The 17065-nt window shown below is 35.7% G+C and overlaps 1 protein-coding gene across 14 annotated transcripts in view; it reads right to left on the minus strand.

Annotated features, from left to right (window-relative positions):
* The window catches only part of STAU2 (staufen double-stranded RNA binding protein 2), a 362398-nt gene that overhangs the window by 328290 nt on the left and 17043 nt on the right, over positions 1–17065 (minus strand). For 4 of the 14 annotated variants that reach the window (XM_064267825.1, XM_064267828.1, XM_064267836.1 and 1 more), the window contains exons 3-4: positions 16387–16441; positions 1532–1600 (exon numbers count right to left, since the gene is read on the minus strand). The exons of 8 other annotated variants lie outside the window; for them this stretch is intronic. The gene's annotated coding sequence lies outside the window, so the exon portion shown is untranslated. The remainder of the gene's footprint in view (positions 1–1531; positions 1601–16386; positions 16442–17065) is intronic. 2 more of the 14 variants (XM_064267827.1, XM_064267829.1) reach the window with 1 other exon arrangement.

A 17065-nucleotide genomic window follows, 5' to 3' on the forward strand; every position in this document is an offset into this window, starting at 1 on the left:
CCAGGGTAGTCGCTGGCCAGTGGCTCTCTAGCCATGATGGCACAGTGGGGGCTGGAAGAAAGGGGGAGAGGTGGTATATGGGGCTAGATGGGAGGGAGAAAGAATACGAAGAAAAAGAAACGGCAGTGCAGTGGGGGCCAGTGGATGGGGGTGGTGTGGATCCAGGGCCAGTGGGAAGGGAGCAGAGGTGACAGACTGGGCTAAGTGGGAGGGAGAAATAAAATAAAGGAAGAAAAAAACGGCAGCATGATATGTGCTGGTGAGTGGGGGCATGGCAGACCCAGGGCAGCAGCAGGCTGGTACACCAGTAGCTCTCTAGCCATGCTGGCACAAAAGGGGCTTGTGGGAAGGGAGTGGGGTTGCACCCAACATTTTAATGTGTGACCGAAACTCTTGTTTGAAAGGTATATAAAATACCTGCAGATTCCACTTTGATAAAAGTTTTATAACTAAATCAAAGTGTTTAAAGTTGATAAATTAAAAAGTAATCAGTTGTAGCATTAGTTTTTTTAATTTGTAAAATGATTAATTATGTTAAATACCCGCTCCTCTATTTAATCGGGAACCTTACTACTTGACAGAGCTCAGTGATAGAGCAATAATTTGAAAATCAATCCAAATTTTTGATAAAATACAAAATTATGAAATGAACTGATCTATAAAAATCAAGATACATAAACATATATGTTTTTATAAAAGTTAACAATGTAAAAAAGATATATGTAATGTTACATAAGTATAATGTATCTGTTTATTTGTTAATCTATTTTGTAAATCATATCTAGAGATCTAAGAACATCCTCACTGAAGATATTCTGTAATACTTAAGTCAATTTTGTGGCTGGAATCACAGGTGCCTACTTTAGAAGTAAACAAAAATTAATGGTAGTAAGTTTCATAAGCTAAGACTTTGCTATTTTGAGAGAGCAACTACTATATGTGGGTCACGAGCCTCTTTGGGGTTACCTCTGCCACTTATTCACGTCTATGAGACCTTGAAAAAGTTAAGTCTCACTTTCCTCAACAGTAAAATAGAGATAATACTTGTTTTATCTCACTGGGTGATTGTATGGATTGAATCGATGATGAAAGATACTATTAAGTAAGATTAAGAATCCATTATTATCCTGATTACAATTATTTGTAAAAGCAAACTAGCACCAAATATGAAAAGAGTGACATGGTTTTATCAACATTACTTTTTTTTCATAGTTTTCTAAATAAAAATACTCTAGGTTGAAATACCCTGTGAGAATAAGTTGATTTTATTATACTAAATGGATACACTTCTTTAATATTCTGTGAAAAGAATGTATTTATTATTTTTTTCTACTGACTTAAGATAAATTTCTAAGTTTCCACTGAAAAATTCCTAACTCTCCACAACTTTAATATGAAACATTGGTAAAATAGATATATTAATAACAGTATCTGCATACACAATAAAATATATATATATATATATTCTAACCAGTTTATTTCTATATAGTTAGAAAATTTCTTGGAATCTCTGGGACTTGAATCTTCTTACCAAAATACTATAGCTTAGTATTTGACGAAGAGACAAAATTCCTGCCCCTGCCTTCAAGAAGCTCACAATCTATTAAAAGAAACAGACACATATAATAGATAAATACAATAAACTATAATATGGTAAGTGCTATAAATAAGGTTGGTACTGGACCCTTTAGGGTAAGGAGGTATAGGAAGGCAGGTTTAAGAGGTGGTGATTAGATTAGTTAAGGAAAATAGGAATTCACCAAGCTAACAAGAGAGTTAGAAGACATTTCAAGCTTCTCCAAAGAGCACAGACGCATAAGAAAGCACATAAAACAGAGCACATTCTGGAAAATGCACGTAGATCATTAGCAAAATATAAAATGCATGGGAGGTTAATAGCAGGAAAAAAAAAATGTGATCAGAATTCACTAACACACCAAAAGTTTCCTAAGACAGGACTTAAAAATAACATCTTTTTAGAAAATAAAATCTAGCCTGCAATGTAGCTACGACATTTAATTTTATGCATCAACTTGGCTAGACTATGGTGCCAGTTGTTTGGTCAAACACTAGTCTAGATATTGCTGTGAAGATATTTTGTTGATGTGAGTTATGTTTATAATCAGTTCATGCTAAGTAAAGGTGATTACCCTCAACAATGTGGCTGGATCTAACCAGCTGAAGTCCTCAAAGCAAAAAAATGAGGTTTCCTAGAGAACAAATTCTGCCTCAAGACTAACATAAATCCTATCTGAGTTTCCAGCCTGCCTGCTCGCCTGTCCGACAAATTTCAAAATTACAACAGCAACATCAACTCTCTCCTGAGTTTCCAGCCTGCCAGCCGCTCCTACAGATTTCAGACTTGCCAGGCCCCAGAACCATGTGAGCCACTTCCTTAAAATCCATCTCATCTCTTCTCATATGTATGTATATATGTATGTATATGCAGGTATATATGTGAACTCCCTGGGTGGTACAAATGTTTAACACATTCGGTTGTTAACCAAAAGCTTGGAGGGTTGAGTCCACCCAGAGGCACTCCAGAAGAAAGGCCTGGCAATCTACTTCTGAAAAACCAGATATTGAAAACCCTATGAAGCATCATAGTCAACTCAACAGCAACTGGTTTGGGTTTTTGGCTTGTGTACATATGTATAAAACCCAAACCAAATCCACAGCCATCAAGTCTATTCCGACTCATAGCAACCCTATAAGACAGAGTGGAACTGTCTCATATGGTTTCCAGGGAGCACCTGGTGGATTCGAACTGCCAACCTTTTGGTAAGCAGCCACAGCTCTTAAGCACTACACCACCAGGATTTCCGTATGTATGTATACACACACACACAAATGTATACCCTATTGGTTATGTTTCTTTGGAGAACCCCGACTGATAAAAGTATCAAGGCAAATCTCTCCACAGAAGAATCTCTTTCTATCCCTGGTCCCAGCTATGACTCGGAGAGAGTTTTCATGTCTCTTTGCTGGCCTCCCTTTCCCTATGCCCTCCTATTGGGGAGAACACATTGTAATTCCCAAGTAAAATAAAGAGGAAGAAAACAGTCAAAAGAGCAAAGGAGTTTACCTTTCGTGGGCTCTTGCCTTCTAGGAGAAACATGATTATCTGTCCACAGCTATCACTAAAACAGACCTTCGAACTTCAGGTTAGGCCTTATCCTAACACTGTCCAAAAAAACACTCATGTAACTACCCAAGGGCCAAATTGTTCTATTATAACTGTCTATCCGTTAGAAAAAAAGTCTAAGCTACTACTTCATATAAACACAAAGGTAAATTCCATAAAAGACAATATAAAAATATAAAAACACAGAAAAGATGGCAAAATACTTGTCATAATCCTGTAAAATAGGCCTTTCTAGATAAGAAAATAAACCTAGAAGTCATAAAGGAAAAACTGACCAATTTAACAACATAGATGCGTAAGACTTCTGCAGAGCAAAAGACACTATAAACGCTAAAACACAATAAACTGGCGAGGGGTGGTGAAGAGAGGTATATCTGCAACATAGGTGAAGAGAAATTATTAACATCCATAAGATAGAGGAAAAAAATCAATTTTTTTAATTAAAAAAGGGCAAATGATATATATAATCAATTTGTATAATTCACTGAGTAAACATATCTGTTCAAAAATTAATATTAGAGATTAAAATAAAAATTTGAATTTCAGTGATATAATTTTGCCCTATTATGCTGATAAAGATAAAAAAAATGATCATATACGTAATGGTAAGGATGGGGAGAAATGGGTGCAAACTCCCTTGGTGCAAATGTAAATTGGTGGAAACTTTTTGGTGGACAATCTGGCAAGAGTGATCAGTTCTGATTGTACTTATCTTTAAAACAGTACTTCTACATCTAGGTTCTCATTCTACAGGCACACTCACATAAGATACGTCCAATGACAATCTGGATAGCAAGACCGTAACAGCAAGAACTATAAACAAGCTAAATATTTACCCAACGATAATGGATTGGTTAAATAAGCTACAATGAGGTGCACTGCCTATGTACTGACATAGGAAAACATTACAAAATACTGAATGCAAAAAGTTGCACCGCTTATTGTTTGATCTTATTTTTATTTTCTTTAAACCAAACGTGTATGTTTAAAAGGAGAACTGGGACTGCAGGAGGTGGGATTCTCACTTTCTACTTTGAAGTACTGTATTGTTTTGCTTTTTTACAACAAACATGTTTCTTTTACACTTTAAAAATTATTTTGAAAAGCCAAAAGTAGGTAATGGTTTATAACGTAAAAGTCTTAAGCTCTAATTGCTATTGTCCTTTCTAAAGTCTTAACAGTGCCACTATGATTCTGAAAAATAGAAGACTCTCAAGAACCTGATTCAAAACACGTCTTAAATGTCATGCCTACAATCTCCAATTTTTCCAAAGAAGCCATCTTGGGATTTTAACAGTATGGCCTCTTAGTTTATCAATTTTCATGTATCTTAAAGGTAATTCATGTAAGAGAGATCCTAGAATATGTATCAAACCTCATGGGTATTTAACAAACATCTTGAATTGTTATGTATCTTTCCAAATCTTGCCAATTAAATAAAACTGAAAAAAAGTGGTGTCCTACACTTATTTTATTACTATTACTGATCTAAAGAAGAAATTTAGATGGAAGAAAAACAAAATACCACTGCCATCAAGATGATTCCGACTCACAGCAACCCTACAGGACAAAGGAGAAGTGCCCCATAGGGTTTCCAAGGCTGCAAATCTTTACTGAAGCAGACTGCCATATTTTCTCCCACAGAGCAAACGGTGAGTTCAAACCTCTGACCTTTCAGTTAGCAGCTGAGCACTTAATCACTGTACCACCAGGGCTCCTTAGGTGAAAGAAGGGGAAGGAAAACAACATTTTGGAATAGCTGTTATGCATGTTTAGAAAGTTAGTCAGCTAACTTCAGGTTTGTCTGATTTCAAAACTCATGTGTTCCTCCAGCACAATAAACTGTTTCAACAGAGGCAAAAAACAGAAATATGGTAATTTAAACAAAAAGATGAAGAGGCATACTCCTGAGATCACCTTTGCTTTTATTAGCATCCATCAACCCAATGTTATAACCTACAAGAAAATAGCACTTTCTCCTAGAAGAAAATCCACTCAACTTGCAGGAACACATTCCCATTTTTAGATAAAATCACTAACATTTCCTCCAATATTTTTCGACCTGCTCCTATGAAAAGCACTAGCTAGACTTCTACGACATTACTTTTTGGAACTTCAAGAAATATTGTTTAGCTCTTTACACAAGAAATCTTAATACTGTTTATTCATTTCAAAGTATTCCTACTTGTCTTAGTTATTTAGTGCTGCTGTAACAGAAATACCAAAGTGGATGGCTTTAACAAACAGAAATTTACTTTCTCACAGTTTAGGCTAGGAGTCCAAATTCAGGATGCTGGCTCTAGGGGAAAGCTTTCTCTGTCTGCTGTTAAGGAAGGTCCTTGTCTCCTTGTCTCTTCAGCTTCTGATCCGGGACAATCTTCATGGGCTTGGCACCTCTCTTCCCCCATTTCTCCAGTTTGCACTTAATCTTTTATATCTCAAAAGAGGTAGACTCAAGATACACCCTACACTAATCCTGCCTCATCAACATAACAAAGACAACCCATTCCCAAAGGGGATTATAATCACAAAAACAGAGGTTAGGATGTACAACACACATGTTGGGGAGACACAATTCAACCTATAACACCACTGTTCCTTCAGAGTTCATTCACAAATAACGGTAACTGTCTTTTTGTAGGGGACATCATTCAGCCCTGTTAAGTTGCTTAAAACCTTGTATTTATATTCGTCATAGTGACGGATTTCCAATGTTTTTTTCTGAGACCTTATTAATTTGCTCAACCACAGTAATTTCAAATGCTTTAGGGATCTCAAAAATGCTTTGAGCAGTAATACCCTTCCAGGGTGAATATGTTGAACAGAGCAGCATATGCTTGAAAGTACAAACTCCGTAATCTTATCTTCCAAAAAAATTATACGATCTTAACTGTCTCCACGTTTAAAACAAAAACCCAATCCTGATTGATTACACTGCATATCTTTTTCCGTCCTTCAAGCTTTAAAAGCAGCTTTATTGAGATATGTCATATATTATAAACTGTACACATTTAAAGTGCTCAATTTTATTAGTTTTGACATATGTGTCAATGCACAAAATCATCACCACAATCAAGATAGTGAACATCTCAATTACTCCAAAGAAGTTTCCTCATGTTTTTTTGTAATCCTTCCCACCTACCGGAAACCCTGGTGGCATAGTGGTTAAGTGCTACAGCTGCTAACCAAAAGGCTGGCAGTTCAAATCCGCCAGGCACTCCTTGGAAACTCTATGGGGCAGTTCTACTCTGTCCTATAGGGTTGCTATGAGTAGGAATCGACTCAACAGCACTGGGTTGGTTTGGTTTTGGTTTCCCTCCAGCCACTCCCTAACCCCTCATCATTCTCAAGGAAACATTAGTGTGTTTCCTGTCACTATTGGTAGTTTCCATTTTCTAGAATTTAAAATAACTGGAATCATATAGTATGTACTCTTTTGTCTGGATTCGTTCACTCAGCGTAATTATTTTGAGATGCATCCATGTTGCTGCATGTATCAGTAGATCATTCCTTTTTCATTGTTGAGTCATAGTCCATGGTATGGGCATGCAAATTTGTTTATCCATTCACCTCTTGATGAACATTTGGATGGTTTCCTGTGTTTGGCTATTAAAAATGAAGCTGATATGAACATCCATATACAAGTCTTTCTATGGACATGTACTTCCTTTTCTCCTGAGTAAACACCTAGTAGAGGAATAGCTAGATCATAAGGTGAACATACACTTAACCTTTTAAGTAATTGTCAAATTGTTTTCCAAAGTATACAATTTTACATTCCCATCATAATATATGAGAGTTCCAATTCTTCCTTATCCTTATCAACATTTGGTATGGTCAGTCTTTTTTAATTTTAGCCATTCTAATAGGTGTGTAATGGTATCTCACTGTGGTTTTAAATTGCATTTTGCTAATGTCTAATATGGTGAACATCTTTTCATTTGCTTAGTTGCTATCCGTACCTCCTCTCTGGAAACCCTGGTGGCGTAGTGGTTAAGTGCTATGACTGCTAACCAAAGGGTTGGCAGTTCAAGTCCACCAGGCACTCCTTGGAAACTCTATGGGGCGGTTCTACTGTGTCTTATAGGCTCACTATGAGTCAGAATCGACTTGACAGCACTGGGTTTGGTTTTGGGTTCTATCTCCTCTGATAAAGAGTCTATCCAAATTTTTTACGCATTTTTTAATTGGGTTTTTTTTTTTATTGTTGAATTTTACAGGCGCTTTATATATTTTGGATACAAGTCATTTGTAAGTATGCTATACAAGCTTGCAAAGATTTGCTTCCAGTCTGCAGCTTCTCTTTACATTCTTTACAGTCTGTGGGAAAGCAGGAGATTTTGCTCTTTTACGGACTGTCCTTTTGGTGTTGTATCTAAGAAATCATTAACTGAGGTCTCAAAAAGATTTTTCTCCTATGTTTTCTTCTAGAAGGCTTTATAGTTTTAGGTTTAACATCTGGGTCTAAGAGTCATTTTGAGTTAATTTTTTAATATGGTAGAAGTCATGAATCCAGCTTCATTTTTTTAAGTGGATATCCAATTGTTCCAGGATCATTTGTGGAAAAGGCTACAATTTCTCCATTCAATTGTCTTCATAGCATTGTCAAAAAATTTGTTATCTATGTACAAATGGGTCTATTTCTGGGCCATCTGTTTCACTATTTGTACATATTTTTGCCAATGCTATGCTTCTTTATAATAATTCTTGACATCAGGTGGTATTAGCCTAACACTTTTCTCTTTTCAGTTACTCTGGCCATTCTAAGTCCTTTGTATTTTTGTATGAATTTTAGAATCAGCTTGTCTATTTCCCCAAAATAAATAAACAAACCCTGCAGGGATTTAGAAAATGTTGAATAGGAATGGTGAAAGTGGACATCTCTTCTGTCTTGTTCCTGATTTTAGAAAGGAAGTGTTCAGTCTTTCACCAATAAGTACAACGGCAGCTAAGCGGGTTTTTTACAGATGCCCACTATCAGGTTGAGGAAGTTTACTTCTATTCCTAGTTTGTTGTGGATTTTTATTAGGAATGGATGTTGAATTTTGTCAAATAATATATTGTGCATGTATTGAGATGATCATGTGTTTTTTACATACTGGTTTGTTAAAATGGTAAATTACATTGATTAGCTTTTAGAATGCTAAACCAACCCTGTATTCTTGAGATAAACCCTACTTGGCCGTGACATATTATAATTTTAACATATTGTTGAATTAGATTTGTTAAAATTTTGTTCAGATATTTGTATCTCTGTTCATGAAGAATGTTGGTCTATAATTTTCTTGTAAAGTCTTTGTCTGGTTCCGGTTTCCAGGTAATGCATGCATCGTAGGCCTTAGGACATATCCCCTCCATTTCAGTATTTTAAGAGTTTGTGTAGGAGCAATATTTTTTAATTCCTTAAATGTTTAATAGAATTCATCAGGGAAGCTAGCTGGACATAGAGTTCTCTGTGCAAAGGTTTTAAACTAGAATTACAATTTCTTTAACATTAATAAGGGCTATTCAGGTTGTCTACTTTTTCCTGAATGAGCTCTGGTACTTGTCTTTCAAAGAATTTGTCCATTTCACAGAAGCTGTCAAATTCATTAGCACAAAATTATTCATAATATTCCCTAATGATCCTTTTATATCTGACAATGTCATGATGTCATTTCTCTCATTCCTGATACTACTAATTTGTATTCCTGCCCCCCCCCCCCCGTTTTTTCTACTCATCAGTCTGCCTAGAGGTTTATCAGTTTTACTGATCTTAAGCAACCAACCAGCTTGGATTTCACTAGTTTTCTCATTTTTTTTAATTGATTTTTGCTTTAATATCTATTATTTCCTTACTTCTTACTTGGGAATCAATCTGCTTCTCTTTTTCCAGTTTCTTAAAGTGGAAGCAAAGGTCATTTATTTATGACCTTCTTTTACAATGTAGGCATGCAGCACTGTAAATTTCTCCCTAAGTACTGCGTTAGCTGCATCTTCTGAGACTTTATATTTTTATTTTTGTTAGTGTAAAATATTTTCTAATTTCCATTTTGATTTCTTTTATTTCTAAATGAGTTATTTAGTTTCCAAATATTTGGGGATTTTACAAGGATCCTTCTGTTAACGATTTCTAATTTAATTTCACTACAGTCAGAGGACAGCTTTTGTATGACTTGAATCCTTCTGCACTTAATTTAACTTTAATTTAATTGAATCTTTCTGAATTTGAAAGACTTGTTTTATGGTCCAGAATATGTCTATCTTGGTAAGTATTCTGTGTGAATATGTGAACAAATGTGTACTCTGCTCTTCTTGGATGCAGTGTTCTATAAATGCAATCAGGTCCAGTTGGTTGATAGTGTTACGTAGTCTATGTCTTTGGTGATTTTCTGCCAATTTGTCATATAAATTATTGAGAGTGGATACCGAAGTGCCTATTATTGTGGATTTCTCAATTTTTCCTCGCATTTCTGTCAACTTTTATTTCATGTACTTAGAAGCTCTGTTATTAGGTGCATAAATGTTTACGACTCTTACGTCCTCTTGATTAACTGACCCCTTTATCATTATGAAATGATGTTCTTTGCTCCTGGTAATATCCCTTGCACTAACTCTACTTTTTTCTGATATTAAGATAATGACTCCAGGTTTCTTAGCTAGGGTTGGCATGGTATATCTTTTTCCATCTTTTCACTTTTTAAACTATTTGTATCTTTATATTTAAAGTTGGTTTCTTATAGATAAGTACATAGTTCAGCTTACCTTTTTATCCAATCTGACAATCTCAGCCTTTTAATTTGGACATTCAGGCTATTTATATTTAATGTGATTACTCATATGCTTAAGCTGGAGTCTATCACCTTGCTATTTCTTTTATATTTGAACCATCTGGTTTTTATCCCCTTTTTCACTCTTACCTCCTGTTGAATTAATCAATTATTTCTTTATGATTTTATTTTATTTTTTGTTTATTAGTTCTGACTCTGTTTTGCTATTTTAATGGCTACATTGGTGTTTCCAGTATGCATCTTTACCTTATCACAGTTCTACATTCCAGTGATACTATACCATCTCATTCAGAACATAAGAATCTTAAAATAGTATACTTCCATTTCTCCCTCCCAGTCTTTATGCCATTGTTACCATGCATTTTGCGTTAGTATGTTATAAGCTCCACAGTACACTGCTAATAATTTTGCTTTAAACAGTCAATTATCTTTTAAAGAAATTTAAACAGTAAGAAAAAAAAAATCATATATTTACCCAAGTAGTTACCATTTCTGGGGCTTTTTTTTTTTTTTTTGTAGATCCATATTTCCATCTGGAATCGTTTCCCTGCTGCCTGAAGGATGTTCTTTAAAATTTTTTGTAGTGGAGGCATGTTAGGGATGAATTCTTCCAATTTTTGTGTGTCTGAAAACATCTTTATTTCACCTATGCTTCTGAAAGGTACTTCTGTCAGATACAGAATTCTTGGTTGATGATTTTTATCTTTCAGTGTTTTAAAGATGCTGCTCCATTGTTTTCCTGCTTGCATTGTTTCTGACAAGAAATCTAACGTCATCTTTATCTTTGCTTGTCTGCACTTAATATAAACATGCCTTTTTTCTAGCTGCTTTTAACATTTTCTCTATATCATTTGCATACAACAATATAATTATGGTGTACCTTGGTTCAGTTTTAAGTTTATCGTACTTGGGGTTCATTGAGCTGCTTGATCTGTGGAATTACGGTTTCATTAAGTTTGGAAAGTTTTTGGCCATTATTTCTCAAAATACATTTTTCTGTATCCCACCTTCTTCAGAAACTCCAACTACTCATATATTTGGTTGCCTGATGTTATCCCACTGCTCACTGATGGCTCTTTACTTTTTGAAACCTTTTTTCTCTTTGTGTTTCATTCTGGAGGCTATTCATATTATTATGCCTTCAAGTTCACTAATCTTTTTTTCTGTCTAATTTGCCATTAATCTCATCCTGTGCATTTTTCATGTCAGAGTTTCCACCTTTACATGTTCAATCTGGATATCTTTTATATCTTTCATATCTCTGCTTAAATTTTTGAACATATGGAATACCATTTAGTACCTGCCTTAACGACCTCTCTTAATTCTACCATGTGTGTCAGTTGTGTGTCAGTTTTGACTGATTTATTAATCTCATTACGGGTTGTGTTCTCATGCTTCTTTGCATGCCTAGTATCCTTTGACTGGATGACACACATTGTAAATTTTACCTTGTTGTTGATACGTACTTTTATTCCTATAAATCTTAAAACTTTTTTTGGAATGGAGTTAGGTAACTGGCAACAATTTACTCCTTTCAAGTCCTGCTTTTATAATTTGTTAGCTTGGTCCAGAGCTGCTACATCACCTCAAGTCAGGGAGCCTGCCAGGCTCCTCGCCTCAGTTCCCATTTCTTCCACAACATCCTGGAAACTCTCTCAAGGCAGTAAGCCAGAGTAATTGTAGGGGTCATGTCTGTTTCTTATCTCTCATGTGTCACTGACCTTCTTTTCCTAATGTCCAGTATCTTGTTTTTGTTTTGTTTTTTCCCAATGTATTTTGTCTTTTTAAGGAAGAAAAGGGATTTTTTTCAGGGGGAGGATAAATACGATCCGTTACTCCATATAGCCAGATGTAGAAGTCCCCATCCATCCTTTTACTTTTTTTTTATCTGTGTCTTTATATTAAAGTGGGTTTCTTATAGACATCATACAGTTGGGCCTTGTTTTTCTATCCAATCTGATAATCTTTGCCTTTTAACTGGAGTATTTAATCATTTAAACTTAATAATTATCAATATAGTTAGATTTAAATTTATCATCTTGCTATTTTTTGTCCCATCTGTTATTTGTTCCTTTTTCATCTTTACTTTCCTTCTTATTTTTTTAGTATTCCATTTTATCTCCCCACTGACTTATTTTTCTTTATTTTATTTTATAGTGGTTGTTCTAAAGTTTACACTGTCTATCTTCAAATAATTATACCACTTCACATATGGTATAATCATACTCTCACCTTTCCCCTTATAAGTTATAACCCCACAAGGTATTTTTATGATTTTTACTTTAAATTCATTATCTTTTAAAAAGGTTAAAAATTAAGTAACTGTCTTTTATATTTACACTATATTTTACCATTTTCTGCACTCTTCATTCCTTTCCATAGAACCAAATTTTGATCTGTTATTATTTTCCTTTTGCCTAAAGTACTGCCTTCAAAACTTCATGTAGTGCAGGTCTGACAATGAATTCCCTAAGCTTTTGCTTATTTAGAGTTTTTATTTCACTTCATTTTGAAGTTTTTCAGTGGGAACAGAATACTAGGTCAACAAGTTTTAATTCTTTCAGTACTTCAAAGATGTTACTCCACTCTCTTCTAGCTTGCAGTTTCTAACAAAAAGTCAGCTGTCATTCTTTATCTCTGTTCATAATGTGTCTTCTTTTCTTCTGGCTACTTTTAATATTTTCTTTAACTATCACTCACTTTCAACCATTTGATTATGATGTTCCTTGGTATAGTTTCTACATGCTTCTTCCACTCTGAGTTCATTGAGCTTCTTGGATCTGTGAGTTTACAGTGTCCACTGAATTTAGAAATTTTTCAGCCATTATTTTTTCAAATATTTTTCTTGTTCACCCACCTTTCTCTTGGAACTCTAATTACATGTATCTTAGACCACCTGATACAGTTCCATAGCTCACTGATGCTCTATTCTTTTTTCCCCAGTCTTTTTTACCCTGTTTAGTTGCTACTGTATATATTCAAGCTCACTGATCTTTTCTTCTGCAGCGTCTTGCCTGCCATTAATCTCATCTAGTGTGTGTGTATTTTTTTTCCTTTTTTTTTTAATTTCAAGTATTATATTTGTCAGCTCTAGACATTCTATTTGAGTTGTGTCTTTTTGGTTTGGTTTCGTTTGGTTTTTATCTTCTATTTCTTTCCTTACCATATTTTCCTCCCTTCTTGAACATTTAGAGCATTTAATAACAGCTGTTTTTTACATCTCTGTCGCTAACTCAAACGTCTTTGTCATTTCTGGGTCTCTTTCCATTAACTGATATTTTTTGTCCTGGTTATGAGTCATATTTTTCTGCTTTTTTTGAAAGCCATTTTAATTTTTTATTGGATGACAGTGTGAATTTTACACTGTTGGGTTCTGAATTGTGCTGTTTTCCTTTAAATAGCATTGAATTTTGTTCTGGTAGACAGTTAAGTCACAGGTTTGCTCTGCTATCTGAAAGTAGAGCATTCCTATGAAATCTTTCATAAGCTGAAATGATGTAAAGAAAAGAAGCAATTACCATTAACTTACATGGGAAAAAAATTGAGGGACATTCCCAGACTCAAAAAAAAACCTATCAAATCATACCAAATGACACATAAAGCCTAAAATAATACTAACATATAGTAAAAGCTGAGATGCTGACAGTAGTTCCCAGGGAAGGAGCTTAGCAATGCCATCTCGCTGCACGGGGTGCACGCTGCCTCTTTAATGGCCCGCTGCAAAACAAATACTGAATGCTATTCCCACCTTTCGCCTTTTTTCATAAAAGCAAAAATCCTCTTCAGATTTCTTTTGGTTAGCGAAAACAGGTACTAATATAGGCCTTTCGTAAGAGCGAAGTGGTATAAAGCAAACTTTCAAAAAGCAGGGGATAAACCAGTGCCGTCGAGTCGATTCCGACTCATATGTGCTTAGAATCACTTGAAGCCTTGTAAGGACTCTGTCCAATGTCCCATGTATTATTACCAGGTCTGACTGAGGCAAACATAAACTATTACCAGACAGTGCGACACATTACTACACTACTGGGAGGGTGTTGGGGGCGGCGGGGGGCGGGGATGAGAAAGCATGGGGCAACCAGACCACTGGGCTCTGTTTTGGTTCTTCCTCCCTGCCCTACAGCTTATAAACTGCCTCCAGGCTGTACCGTAAGCTGGTAAAATCAAAGGGCATACCTCATTTGTTTTGATTCTCTCAGGGATCACAGTCCAGTGCTATCTGTTGTCAAATGTCTAAAAACCAATGTTTACATATTTTATATATTCTCAAATTGCTTAAGAAAGAAGGATGTATTATTGCTGTATAACAAATTACCCCCCACTTAGTGGCTTAAAAACCACCACCATTTATTATTTCATACAGTTTCTGAGGGTCAGCAGTCAGGGAGGAGCTTGGTTGGGTGGATCTGGCTCAGGGTATCACATAAGGTTGCAGGTAAGATGTCAGTGGGGCAGTAGGCTAGGGTTGGAAACTTGTCTAGGGCTGGAAGATCTGTTTCCTGGAAGGCTCACTCACACACTGTTGGCTGGAAGCCTTAGTTCCTTGTTGGCTATGGGCAGGAGGCCTCAGTTTCTCATCACAAGAGCTTCCCCATAGGGCTGCTCACAACATGGCAGCTAACTTCTCCCAGAATGAGCAATTTGAGAGGAAGGCAGAAGCCACAATGTCTTTTATAACCTGTCCTCAGAAATGACCTATCATTTCCACCATATTCTATTGTTCAAACAGACCAACCCTGATACGTGTAGAAAAGGATTACGCAAAGGCGTAAATACCAGAAGGCAGGGATCACTGGGAGCCATCCTGATACTGGCTACATAGAAGATAAATTCAGTTACTGTTATACTACCAAGAAGGACAGCGAAAGTCCTTCTTACACATTTAATCTCCTTAGTTTCCTACTATGTAGTTGCAAAGGAGAAGACAGGGAGATCCTAATCCACAGCCAAACTTGTAGGAAAAAAAATACCTAAGAGTAAACAGATGCAGCTTTAAGAGCAAACAACAAATGGAGTTCCTGGTGACTACAGCAAGAAAGAGGAGAGCACTAGAAGTCAACCTAGGCTTGAGAAAGTGTCCAAGTGCTTCATTCCCCCAAACAAATAGTTTACTCAATAACCTGCCTAGAAGTCTCCCTTCCTTTCCTACCAATCTTCAGAGCCAGGCAGCAATAGCAACATTAGTAGTAATATTAACAGCAGTAGCAATACACTGGGACAAGCCTAAGCCTTTTACTCTTGTTACCTTAATTACTCCTCACAACAAACCTGTGAGACAAGTATCACTAGCCCTTAAACTGTAGGCCTTTGTTCTTGATGATAATAACCCTAGCTTTACATTTTACAGTATCTTATTCTTCCTATAACACCTGGCTCCATCTTACCCTATAGGGTTCTCCTACTTCTCTGACACCAAAATTCTATCTTGTCCTCACCTGTCCTTCCCTGTTCCACTTCAGTCAGGCCTTACATAAAGCATTCTCTTAGCATCTATGTTTCTAATATCTACTACCAAACCTCTTTAAAAGTAGCCAGGCTACTTAAAAAAAAAAATTAGAACTCTGTAAATTCCCTACTGCTAGGCTCTACCAATACTCCAGCTGCCTAATGTAGACTTTCCCAATCCCTTGCAACACAGTGACCTGTCAAGTCGGCCTCACCAGCTAATCCAAAAAAAAAAAAAAATTGGCCCTACTCCAATCACTCATTTAAAAATATTATTTCATAGCACATGTGACTTCTTAATTTATATTTTCTAAAGCTTAATGTTAAAATGAGTTTCCTTTCCCTAATGGCTTATAATTAATCATCAGAGAGAAAGGCCCAAAAATACACCAAAGCCCCACCAAGGACAGTACCCTGGAAACTACTAGATTCACATTAGTTATGTGCTGAATAATTAATGAAAAAATACAAAGTAATGATCGTAAATAGTAGCTCAACAAATTCCCAAAGGGTATAATCAAAATTATTTTATTTACAAATAAAAAGCAAACGATGACAGGGAACACAAATAAGCAATTCACAAAAGGCAAACACAAAAGAGCATCAAATATAAACAAATCATAGAAATGCAAATTAAAACACCACTTTTTGTCAGACAGATTGGCAAAGACTGAAAATTTGTCAAGAAAGTAAGGAAACAGGCATTCTCATAGACTTCTGGTTGACATAATTTGGTATTTTTGCCACTTTTATGCATCATATATCTTTGAAATTTACATATCTTTGGACTAGCAATTCCATTTCTAAAAATTCATTATAAGGAAATAATAGGAGAAAGGAGCATGCATATACGTAAAAATAAATTCACCGTGGCACTAACAATAGTATTAAAATCTGTGCAACAATAAGTGGTCGGTTAAATAAATTTTAGTACTACTAAACTATGAATTATTAAATCATTTCAGAAAATTATGTACTGTATAATCCCAGCTTTTTTTAATAACATATATTCACAGAAAAACATACCTGCATAGAAAAAATTCTAGAAGTATACACCCCAAAATGTTAGCAGTGATTATCTCTGTAAAAAAATAGTGGAATTATTTGATTTTTTTCTTTTTGCTTTATCAAAAGCACCTAATTTTTCTATAGTAAGCTGGCCTGTACATGGATAATGACATACATTCTTAATAGGCAAAAGCAAAATCGAGGATCACAATTTAAAGGTAAAAGTGCCAGCATCCTAACAGAACAGGGAACATTCCCATGTTCCATAATAATGGTGTCAGACAGAGATAACATCAAACAAGACATCAACTTAGTATTCACTAGCCTAGTCATTTTTAAGTAATTCTAGGAACATATATGGAAGAATCTGTTAATACTGGCATTGTAAGACAACAAAACAAAAGACCTCCCAAATTAAAATTCAGTACTATTTCTAAAGACAGTACTGAAAATCACACAGTAACAAATCTCAACTGTTGCCAGATGAGACCAAAAAAACTGCTGCCGTCGAGTCCATTCCGACTCATGGTGACCCTACAGGACAGAGTACAACTGCCCCACACAGTTTCCAAGAGGCAGCCGGTAGATTCGAAATGCCAACCTTTTGATTAGCAGCTGTAGCTCTTAACCACTACACCACTAGAGTGTCCTTCAAGTTGAGGGTCAGCTTAAATCACTTTTTCATGCCTTTTCACAA

The sequence above is a fragment of the Loxodonta africana genome, chromosome 14 (genome assembly GCF_030014295.1).
Source record: "Loxodonta africana isolate mLoxAfr1 chromosome 14, mLoxAfr1.hap2, whole genome shotgun sequence".
In the NCBI taxonomy this organism is placed as follows: Eukaryota; Metazoa; Chordata; class Mammalia; order Proboscidea; family Elephantidae; genus Loxodonta; species Loxodonta africana.